The 12,381-nt window shown below is 44.4% G+C and overlaps 1 long non-coding RNA gene across 1 annotated transcript; it reads right to left on the reverse strand.

Moving 5' to 3' along the window:
* Positions 1-7,928: 7,928 nt before the first annotated feature.
* On the reverse strand, positions 7,929-10,256 carry LOC131383582 (uncharacterized). Its single transcript, XR_009213725.1, has 3 exons — positions 10,141-10,256; positions 8,477-8,660; positions 7,929-8,211 (listed from the first exon to the last, which is right to left on the reverse strand). It is a non-coding gene; the product is annotated as an uncharacterized LOC131383582 (long non-coding RNA).
* Positions 10,257-12,381: the final 2,125 nt, after the last annotated feature.

Consider the following 12,381-nt stretch of genomic DNA (forward strand, 5'->3'; position numbering starts at 1 on the left):
AATTTGGGGTTTGCTTTTCTGCTTGAGCCAACTATTCACCATCAATTTCCACTTGTTTACAGACTGCTGGAAATTCTGCCTTGAATGATACCACTGACTTCCAGAGAGAGATACCTTTACTTGCCCTTGTGAATGCTGTGGTTATACTGAAGGTCTCTGGTCATGGTGTGTGGAGCCACATTTTGCTGATCATATAACAAATTATTTTTGCCCAATGTTGTGTGCACCTCATTTATTGAGGTAGCCTACTGCTGATCAACAACCTGGTGATTTAACGGGTTGAATGTGAATCTTTGCCAAGTCTGCCCAGAAGGGTGACTTGGGTAATGGTGGGTGCGGCCCCTGTCCTGGGTCTTTTTGCCCGAATGTTTCTGCCCAGATTTGCCCCTCGTTTGCAGTTATCTCCAGATGTGGACTTCTCAGGTTATTTTCTGTAAATGAATGTTTGTTTTTTAAATTATTATAAAGCGTGCCAAAAAAAGAAACAGAAATATTCTTTATGGCTAAGCATATAAACTATCTACATGGAGGTAAGAAACCTGAATTCCTGGATAATTCAGGCTGAAATTCATTTCCCACAAAATACAGGGGCACTGAGGCGTGTAGATTATTCTAGATAATTTGCTCCATTTCTTCCTCCCCACTCTTTCCACTCTGGAGTGCAGACCTCTAGGTGGTACAATCATCTAATGTTACTGGGCCCCTAACCACACATCCACTTCCCAAAGTCCTCTCCCATGCATTTTTAAATTTGACAATCAAGGTGCTTCCCATGACAAGAGGGGGTAAATTTTTGCTCTCATTTTGTAGATGAGCTCATTAGGGCCCAGAATGAACAGCAATTAGCTAAGCCTTTTCAGGTGTTTCTGAATAACAAGCAGCAGCCTTGTCTAATCGGCTTGGACTGATGTCACTCGCATCCACAAAGCTGCAGAACAGCAAGACGCTATCTTTCCAAATGAGTTAAACGGAAGCATTCCTCAACAGCTTCGCTGCCACTACAGTACATTAGAAGTCTCTTTCCTGCATACTCCCACCTACAATACGAGGAGCGAGAATAGGCAATGCCTTGTTCCACGCATCCCTGCCTAGACCAAAGACATAATCACAATGATCGCGAATGGGATGTGAAAATATGCAGCCCTCGGAGATGGATTAAATGCACATACATTTTGTAATGAGTGACTGTAATGAAAGTCAAATGAATTATAATAAAATATGGAGTTTTAAAAAAGAAAACTGCTCAGTGCATAATGTTCCTGGGAAAACGTTTAACAGTGTTTCACTGCATGCTGTTGTCAAAGTAAATAACTACCCAAGACAAACTTACAAAGTGGTTTTAACTCTAATGTGATGCAGAAATTCAGTCATTTAATTTGTTAATTAGTATTATGCCAGAAACTATCTCTTCAATATGAAGCAAATATGTTTACAATCTTATCTGCCATCTGTTTAATAGATGGGAGAATACTTAGAGCTGGATTCTCAAAGAGGGTTGTGGAGAATTTGTTCCACAATTAGTGGAGCAGATTTTTTAATTCTGGAAGAATTTTGCATGTGTGTGGGGGGCACCTCCACTGAGAAGACAGTACATCACCGCGTCGCTACTCAAGATTAGCGATTGCCTGTAATGGGTTTCAGCAGATGCTCACCAAATCTCAGGAGTGGAAAAAAATTTAAAATATACCTATGAATACTTTGAAATATCTATATAAATATAACACTAGCTCACAAAAAGTAGAACTGGTTTTGCACACAAAAATTTTAAGCTCAAATTTATAGATCATGCAAGACTCCGTTCTCTCATGGCATGCACGATTTCTGTAGTCAATAATTTTTCAAGATTTCATACAAGAAAGTTTCAATTATGCAGCACATTAAGCCATTAGAATGTATTCTCAAGGTGCTTTTAAACGGCTGCTTAAGAATGGATTTTAAATCATTATTTGGAAGAGATTTATGAATAAAATGGGTGGTAATCAGTGTCTGAGTGGAAGTGCCACTCCTTTAATTCTGTGTCCTCAGCCGGCTACACTAGCAGTGACCCACACACAGCAGAGATTCCTCTCGCTACGAAAAGCTTATTCCGCCTCTATTCAAATTAAGGCTCTTCACACTCCTGGATGATTTTCTCAGACTCATGCTGTCTCATTCATCCTCTTCCCTTCAAGACGTTCCAGCTTTTACAGCTAGTACTTTTTTTCCCTCCATAATATCTATTATCAATGAAGAACACCTTCAAGAATTGGGGTAAATATGTTACTCACTATTAGTGACCACTACTGTTCATATTTATCATATTGCCAACCATTCATGTGCCAGTAAAACTACATTTTGCCAGTGCCATGAACCATAAGCAGCTATTGTAACTCTTGTTAGCAAATCATGACACAAATCTCTAGGTGACATTTCCCCATGGTTAACTCCTCTCACTGGTATTTACCAGCACTGCTAAAATCAATTCTCAATTTCAGCTCTTCTGTTAATTTTAAAGCAAAATATTATCTCTATTTTTAAAAGCTCACCTTCGTGTGTGTGTGTGTGTGTGTGTGTGTGTGTGTTTGGTGTCTTCTGGAATTCTCTGAAGATATATAGTTCTTGCAAAAAGGATGAAAAAGATTATCTAGGAAGAAAACTAATAATGGTCACGCAAACAAATTGTTTTGTTAAATATCAGCTGATTCCATCCCTCCTTCACCGGCTCATTCCCAGTTTCCCTGCAAACCCCCTTCCCTGTGAAGGGGCTTAGTGCTTACACTATGAGCCATTTGAAAGGGCTGAAATCTAATGGGGCTCTATGTCATAGGACACTTCCCCAACATTTAAATCATATTTCCTTCTGAACCTTTTTTGGCTTATTGCGTGGAGCTGAACTTCCGAGCCCTGGTCCTTGGGGAAAGCAGTTCCTGGGGCTCTGAAATGTCTCTGCATCCACACATCCAAGCCGGGGAAGCTTCACCTTCACGGGATTTCATGACGTGCTCATAAGATAGCCATAGGCTACCGAAGTCACTGGGACTGAGTCCGAGTTTTTGACAAACTGTAGTTGCTGCCATAAATATATTTCCACAGCTCTTGAATCACTCCACGATGATCCTTTAATTCTGAAACTGTTTGGAGGGTACACGATGCCGACCTGTACAGACGTGTGTATATGAAAGACGTGTGTATATGGTGAAATCCTACCACTTAAGAGGGTCCAGACCCCACCTCTCAAGTCAGGATGAAGATTTTTATATAAACACCTCCCCAATGCTGCCCCCCTCCATGTCTTAAAAAAATATGACATTTCCGGCTAACGGGGTTTACCCAAACAGGCACCTGACTCCCCAGACCTTCTGGACACCGTACAGAAAGTCCAGTAGAGACATGACAGGATTAAACCCATTGTCGCATTCTAAAACTCAATTCATCTGTTCCTAATAGCGCTTCAATAGTATCCTAGTAACCTCTTCTGTGAGGCTTCATCTGGTCTGTATTTGCAAACACTATTAAAAAAGAAGGCCTTGCATTCAGGGGAAAAAAGGCTGTGTTAAATCTCTTCTCAGAGCTGCCAGGGAGAGGTGCAGGCGCCACTGTGGGCAAGAGTATTTGCCAACATGCCATATGGGAGTCATGGTTGGGACTTTTTTTTTCCTAGAATAATTAAATGTTGATGGCAGAGTTCAAATGGATCATTAAAATTCAGAAGTGTAAGAAACAGATTTTTTCTTATGTTGCTGAACGCTCCAGAGGGCTGAATAGCTAGCAGAAGTGAGGCAGGCTGCCGCCCTGTGATCAGCGTGCGTGGGGATGGTGCTAATTTGATCATAATATAGTCATCTCTGAAGATTACAGCTATTCAATTAAATATTCTAATTAACCTGAAGTATTAGGCAAATGATACTAATTACAAATATTCTCCTGAGATTCACAGCAATGAAAATCCCCTTGCAACTGATACTTCTAGCCAATGTTTCGTAACACAATGTCCTATATCATAGGCTTTCAGAATATTAAAATGCAGTTAATTTGCCTAAACCTCATTTGTTTAATGGCATTAGCATTTTGTTTGAAATTGTAATAAACGCACATCCCGCTTTCAAGTAAAATTTAAAATGAGTGTACTCTTGGGGTAACTTAAGATTCCTGTTTACAGACCTAGCACTTTATTCAGTAAGCGGAACAGTTTGAGCTTAACTTTCAGCCATTAAACATATTGAAATTGTTTAAAAATGCTAATAATTTGTCTTTTCAAATAAGAAAAAAAGGATATTTTGCAGTAAAATTTCATGATGCCGCCCATGTGACTGGTCTCCCACTGCGAGGGCCCCGGTGCTTGAACTTTCCTTCCGTCCCCGGGAGAGCGGCTGCGTTCTGGAGGGAGGCTGCGGGTGCCCTTGCAGGACCCTTTGTGCTGGGAAACAGCTGCAGCCTTCGTTTCCCCGCACTAGCCTCCTCTCCTCTTTACGTTATATTTACCCCCCTAAGGTAGCTGGGTTTCTGGGTAGCCAACCTCGGAGGTGTAATGAGACTTATTATCTCAGAAATCTCGCCCTGACACCCACCCGAGCCCTATGTGCAGCTCTAAGCTCTCCGTGGTGGTCCTCCCCCCTCACTCCCTCCCCAGCAGCACGTGTGAGACCCTCTTGATCTGAGCAACACCGCCCTCTTCACATTTCGGGCTGGCACCCGTGACCTGCACCACGTCCTGTTTCCACTGATGGCGAAAGACCCCACCAACTCTGAAAGCTGTGTACAGTGTTCACAAAGCCAGCTCCAGGAGTGTGACAGCAGGCCCGCGCCAGTGCTGAAATCTCCGAAGCCGCATTTCTAGGGAAGGGAAAGCTGGGGAAGTACCTGCGTGGAGTGTCTTCATGACCGTCTTGTAGCACAAGTCAGAAGCAAAACAGAGGGGCTGGCCTGGCACTGTGATTTATGACCCAACCGTAGGGGCAGAGGGGGTGCCGAAGCAGCTGTTAAGAGCAGGGGTGACTTTAAAAGCACAGACACAAGGAGCATTTGTTAAAACGCCCGTGCCCTGTGATGGGTTTCCGTGAGTCCGGATATTGCAGAAGGGGAGGATAAACACTGTTCTGGACGTTTAATCATACAGTGAGAAACACACACAGGGTTTGGAGGAAAAATCACCCACAAAAGTAAAGGAGAGGGTGAGAGCACTGAGTACGCAGAACTGTGCAGGGCACACAGGACCCCCGGCCTCCGGCTGGCTCAGGGTCCAGACCTGGACAGATGATGCCTACCATGTCTATATGGGCACTGGACCCAAGTCAACACTCACCGGAGGAGGAAGTGAGCGGGCGATACCATCTCTATCCCCGCCAGGCTCGCGTGCAAGGCCCTGATGGACACATCCATCCTCTGGGGGAGTGAATCTGCTGGAAAGATTTACCTTTATAAACACCGATGTAATAAAATCACCAGGAAATGCACTCATCACTTAGAAACAGAGGAAGTAATGGAGAGGACTTTCATTTCTATAAAGTGATCAGAATGGAATAATAAACACAGGGAGCAGATAATCCTGCGTGATGTACACATTTCTAAGACGGAAAGGCAAAGAAGGGATCCACTTTATGAGGGGAGGGATTTCCGCACTGGTGGCAACGTGGACCCTCAATGTTGCAATGAATGAGCTACACAGTTGTGTTCAGCCTTTGCTCCTCTATCATTTCAATCAGGATACGTAAAATCATGTGCTGAGAAAGGGAATGCTATTGTCACGATGTTTATGTGGAGGGCCGAACTTCACGCACACGTGGGCATTCTGGCGTCCAGGGAGCCCAGGTGCCAGCAAGCTTTTGCTCTCTGGCCTCAAACCACCCATGCTCACAGCTGCTTGCGCAAAAGTGACCAGAACAGATTGTGACGCAAGAGTCCTGAGGAAGAGCATTTCATGCCACGTGAAGACTTGCTGGAGAGGAGGATGATGTTTCCACCAATGTACAGGAAGGGCGTGTTCCGGAAGATGCCTCAGGAGAAGACCATTGCTGGGTGGTGAACTAGGGTGTTTGGAACAGTCCAGTGTTCATCACAGCTTTCCTTTCTAGTGGGTTAGTTTAACGGAGTAACGAAGCGTTGAACAAAAGCAACATAGAGCATTTAAATTATATTCTGGTTGTTCTCCTAAAAGGAAAATTCTTTGCTCATCATTCAAATGGCAGGTGCTGTCCTGCCTGCTTGGCTGAGGCTGGGTTTCCTGTACCTCTCCCAGTGGCCCTGGGACCTCTCACAGTGGCCCTGCTGACCACCCATCACTCTTCACAATGGTCACTGAAGGAGAGGCAGAGAAGTCAAGTCCTGGTGACCAAAAAATAATGAAAATAGGAAACAAATGAGATAGAAATAGGAGAACAAAGACAGAGAGACATAATAGAAAGAGAGAAAGTGAAAACCTTCTTCAAAAAGAGGCAAAGTGCAAGAGCTATGATTTGGGGTTTCAATTGCCTCTGGAAAGTGAGGAGAGTTCCAGTTCTGGAAGGTTCTCTGTCCCTTCATATTTCTGAGTATGGGGCAGTTTAGAAATCAACAGTAGGAGGGTTCTGAAGGAGGGTGGCTGCCAAACCGAGGTGGCGGCTGGGCAGGAATGCAGTCCCTGTTTGGGTCTGACACTTCTGGTTCTAAATATTTCACTTCCTTCTTTAAGTAATGAATATGATGGGTGCCACTCAGATGGACCAAGAAGCTGGAAATTGTTGGAGGACAGCTTGCGTTTGTGCGTTTGTGTTCTTTTAAAAGAAAAATCATTCTGTCTTGAGGTGAAAATGTCACCCCTCCCCGTTTTCCCTGCAAAAAAGCCAAGATATTTGCCCAGAAAATAGACTTTTGAGTTCATGAACTCGACGTCCACTGAAGAATTGAATGACTTCCAATATGAGATGATCTCATTTTAACTTGAGACCGTGGCTAATGAGCACCTGTAGTCAGTGACCAGAGGAACAAATTAATGTGAGTCTTGTCCAACTCCTGTTTGCTGCTCCCAAGGGTCCCCTCTCCCTGGTGTCCCCTTCCCGCTGGACACTCACTCCTGGCACTGTGGATCACAGGGCCTCTTCTTCAGAGCCAGAAGCAGGGATCAACGCAACTCTGTGTTGTCAGGGGAGGACGCCGGGACTGGCCTTGAGGGTTTGGTTGGAGGAGGGGAACGACCCTGGGGTCTCACATCAGCACATGTGTGGCCAAGTCAATCTAGGGGAAGAGAGAGTCCACAGCCAGCTCTCTCAACCCTCTCTTTCAGCCTCTCACCTACAGTTTTAGCAGCCTCAGGATTATTCAAGCAGCAGTAAGCCACACTTCCACATATTCCCTTTGTGTGTGTGTGTGTGTGTGTGTGGTGGGGGGTGGCATCTCCACACCTCCACTGAGTCCTGGATGCCAGGAATTATTCACTGGACGACAGACAGAATCCAGAAGGCCTGTGTGTGCACGGGAAACCAGGAATTGCAAACACGTACCCCCACAGGACGATTGTCACTACCAGAGGCAACTCCACACAGAATACCGAGTGGTGTGAAGGCAGGCAAGTGTGAAAGGCTGTGAAGTAAACTCTTTTGTGACATGTTTTTATGACATAATTATATTGATCTGAAAGACACTCATCCAGAACCACAACCTTTTATACCCCAAGAAGAAAACCCGAGCCTGTATAATCTTTTCAATCACTTGATATTCATAGTCTTGCTCAAAGGTCTCTGAATATGTCATGTGTGTAATACCAATGCCAAATTTGGCACCGTAGTCACTCCCAGCGATATGTTTCAATAAGGTAATTTTCTTACTGCCTAAGAACATCAGCAGGGTGCAATCCGGAACAAAAACAGAGTATGACATCTTATTCAAGCATACATCTGGAGGACAAAACTCTACTTTATTAAAGGAAAATGGGATTTCAGGATCGTTTTGACAAGCGGTAAGAATACACACCTCAGTTTACATACAGTACAGCCAGGAAACGCGAGGCGCTTCTGCAGCCACAGTCAGTAAAGCCCGCCAGCCTCAAAGGGACTGGGTTAGGACCTGGTTCTGGGACAACCTTGTCTGGAAAAAATTCACATACAGCATCGATTTTATTTCCCATTTCTGCTTCCTTGATGCTCAGAATCAGGGTGTCATTCATTCCTCGGCGGACGGTGCACGTGACTTTCTTCCTCTTTTCAAAGCCGACGAATGGCAATTCTTCCTTTCTTTATTTTTGAGGGTCATCCTGATTCTCTACATGTGAGAGGGAAAGTGGAGCATATTCTTTGACCTTCTTAAATCAATTTAAGCATTGAGATTTAAAATAAATACTGAAAATAATGTCAGATTTTAAAATACCAGCTGTGCTGAAACACTTGCCTTCCTTTAAATCACCTGCTTTTATAGCCTGCCGTGTGTTTATTACCCACCCAAAGCCTGCCAGGGATTTCGGGCCTCTGCCCCTGATTTTTTCTGGTGTTTTCCTAGATTTCTACATCAAAACGGTCAAAACACTCACCACTGTAGTTACTTTGAGCAGCGTGAATTCCTGAGTTAATCACCTCACAAATGTGTCTGTGAGAACGAGGCAGAGGGAGGCGTGGGCGTCCGGCTCCCAGGGGCTGGAGATCGCCTGGCACGTCCTCCCATCCGATTATTCAACATAACTGCACCCATCACGACATCCACTCGCCTTTTTTTTTCTTTAGAGAGAAAGGGTAAAAAATATTAAAAATAAGATCAAGCCAAATGAAATGTTGGAAAACTTATTAAAGAGAAAAAAGATTGGAAAAGAAGAAATGCATCTTATTGCACAAAGCAGGCACAATTACGGCACTGAATTTTTAACAATGAAATTGTGTTTTTAAATCTCAGATTTTGTTATCACCTTATTTTCAGAAATCATTCTGTGATTTGGTTAATTTTATGGGGCTGGAGAAGAAGCTACATTAAAGAACAAATTTTAAATATTTAAATGGAAATAAATCCCCAAACTGAATTCCTTTAGCGATGTTGCATATGAATTAAGCAATTTGGCCATGATTATAAGCTCAAAATTTCCAAAGATTATTTGTCAGTACAGTAATCAGTGGAAACCTGCCCAGCCTCTGTGTTCTGCAACATTTGTGCTTAAAAGTACCAGGAAGTCTGTTGTTCCTTGTTTATCTTAAAACAGATGCATACTCTGAGATGATTTGTTGGCCAACAGCAAATAATTAGACTATTGTGTAGTATAAAAATAGTAAATATAACTGCTGAAAAACGGAATGTTTTAAACACAAGCTATTAGCAGTTTTAGAAAAAGCAACTTAGGTCCTTTCATTCATAATATAAACTCGGCACCAGATTTGAATGGAGGATGAGGGCTGGCTGCGAGGAGACCTCCCCACTCCAAAGCTTCGTCTGGGTGAAAATGCCGCCTTTGGCTAATCCCGTTGTGATCTAAAGTATGTGTCCTGCCGCTGTGTGTGCACGTTCAAAATACCCACCCCTGCAAAGGGAAAACACCCTCGGCAAACCGAAGCTTTGACTGCGGGGCTGAGCCCCCGACACCCATTAACCAAGGACAGAGGAGCAATGTGGTCAGTCTCCGGACGCCCATGGAGTGAGCTCAGGTGAAGAGCCGCCTGCAAACGGCTTTGCTCCCCACTCCCATCTGTGTGTCCTTGTGACATTTTATTTAGCAAAAGACAAAAGCACTTTTGGTTTACAGTCTGCAAAAGAAAAAAAGAAGATTAAGAGATGGTTTATGAACGAGGAGAGCCGAACAGACCGGCTGGAGCCTCTTCCGTGGCTTTGCTCGTCCAGATGGGCTGAGTTCTGGTTTGACCCTCATGACCCAGCAGAGAGTTCGACAGAGAGACAAATCCCGCACTGGAAATGCAGAGATGCAGAAGTCTGCCTTCTGAAAACTGAACTCAATTTTGTTCACCGTGATTTGTCATTTTTCCACATTTAAATTATTCAAAAATGTATTTCATATGTCAAGATGTTGACTAGACAGCAGAATCTATTCCCCACAGAAGGTATAGGAGAAATATTAAAACTTAACCTTACCATAGCCACACAACTGGATGAATTTTTTTGCTCTTTTAACTAACTTTGTAGGATCTAAGCAATGCATATTAAGTCGTCCATTAGAAGAAAAAAATATTAAAAGAATGCTCAGACAGCAACAATTACCTTCACTTTCTTAGCATGGATTTTCTTGTTTCTCAAAGATAATACCTCACTCTTCATCAGCACTTAACCTCCTCATCTGAAGTTGGGAGTCAGGGACTTTTTGGGATACTCAGGACTTGAAGAGAAGAGCATAAAAAAAGATGCATTGTTTTTTCTTTTTAAATTCACAGCAGGACAGAAAAAGCACTAAAGAACGTGGCCAGTCCTGCAGGCTGCCATGAGGGCCCCACAGGCGGCAGGGTGTCCTGGCCAGCAGCACACAGCTCTTCCTTCTCTCCCCGCAGATGCCACTCCAGCCTCCTCCCAGGAATGCTGGGCTCACTGTCCCATTCTGAGCCCCGCTGATGCATTCTTTTGGTGTGGAAGCAGGAAGAAACGCGTGGCGGTGAGGCCAGGACATACGTGCATTGTGGTGCACTGGGGACCCCGTGTCTGTTTCAGTGCTGGTGCATAGTAGATACTCAACACCATCCGACGAGTGGGGCTTAAAGGAAGAAAACAAATGCACCATTTAATAAATCCAAAGCCAGATTGTCACACTGGGCTCTGTGTCCCTCAAAGCCGGCCATGAAGTGTGGCACATTTGTGCTCTGAACACAGGTAGCCCTATGACAGTGTATCTAGATCTGAGGCCAGACTGACTGTGTCCCAAACGCACACAGGCAGTGACTTCTGAGTGAACGGGTTCACAAGCCAGTGGTCACTGTCTTCCTTCTCTCTCTATGGAAACATCCCAGTAAATGGAGCTGTGCTGAGCGGTGGGGATCTCATTTTCTAAAGTAAAATGTAATTATTTGGTTTCAAGTCAGATATAAATTAAAAAATTAAACAAGCAAACAATATATTTTTAGATGCTTTCCATTTTGGATTTTAAAGCTTAATGAAATGTAGCCTTTAGAAAATGTATTCCAGCATTGCATTATTTTATTCTAACGCTTTCACCCACCATCAATTCTTAATCCAGAAACTCATGTAGGGAAGCGTTCTGGCTCAGTACACTAAGCTACTAGAGGAAAACTCCAGGGAGAAGGAGCTTCGTTCAGACCTTGCCATTATCCCCCTGCGTTTCCCTGGACAAGTTACTTAGCACGTGAGCGTGTGCCCAGGAAAGCCATCGTCCTAAGGAATTCCCCGAGAGCGTTATTGCAAAGCTCTCCAGGGTAAAATGGACAGCGCTTTAGCAAGAATGGGCTTATTAAATAACTGATTTTGTCTACCAAATCCTTTCTGGAGATAATCATCCTTTTCTTTCTCCGATCAACCTACTGTAATCAGGCAGGAGGAGTGGTTGTGCTGTGAACTCTGGTATGTTCCTGTGAAACGAGGGAGCTGGGCTGAATTTCTTCACCTGAGTTTGTCCCACATTTTCACTGTCCAAACAGAACTCAAGGTTTTTCATATAAGTATATATATATATTATATATATATTTTTAATTATACTTTAAGTTTTACAGTACATGTGCACAACGTGCAGGTTTGTTACGTATGTATACATGTGCCATGTTGGTGTGCTGCATCCATTAACTCGTCATTTACATTAGGTATTTCTCCTAATGCTACCCCTACCCCCTCCCCCAACCTCAGGACAGGCCACAGTGTGTGATGTTCCCCTTCTTGTGGCCAAAACTATCGCAAGGACAAAAAACCAAACACCGCATGTTCTCACTCACAGGTGGGAATAGAACTTAAGGTTTTTCTAATAGCAGATGCCGACATGGCATGAAGACGTGCCCTTCATACCCCACACCAGCGCCCCTTTTGATTAGAAATGAACTGGTTCAGCAGGTCTTTGCGTTTCCCGCACGCCCAGGCACTTCTGCCTTCCTTTTCTGAATCTGCAACATGGGTCTTGTCCCCCACCGACTTCCTCCGAAAGTGGCTGAACCAGGCGACACCCACAGGCTGGCAGCCTTGAGAACGCCCTTGGCTTTCCCGTGCTTCTGACCCAGGAGACCTGGCGCTGCCCCCTTGGCACGACTAAGGGAAGGCGTCGGACTTTGCTGAGCTGTTGTCTTCCAAACCCTGAAGGGATCTGTGGGGGCCATGAAGGCCACTTTGGGTCTAAAACGCTCTGGGTGTGAGACTCCTCAGCTTTCTAGATGGTTCCACCTGCGCAGCCCCCGGAAACCCGCACGAGCTGGCTCACCCCAGCTTCCAGCTCTTCCCGCCTTCTGTGAACACCTGCTGTCCGCCCCCCAGTCAGGGGGCTCCAACCTCGGAGCCACGTGGAAGGGCCCCCTC

The sequence above is a fragment of the Hylobates moloch genome, unplaced genomic scaffold, assembly GCF_009828535.3.
Source record: "Hylobates moloch isolate HMO894 unplaced genomic scaffold, HMol_V3 SCAFFOLD_5, whole genome shotgun sequence".
Lineage (NCBI taxonomy): Eukaryota > Metazoa > Chordata > Mammalia > Primates > Hylobatidae > Hylobates > Hylobates moloch.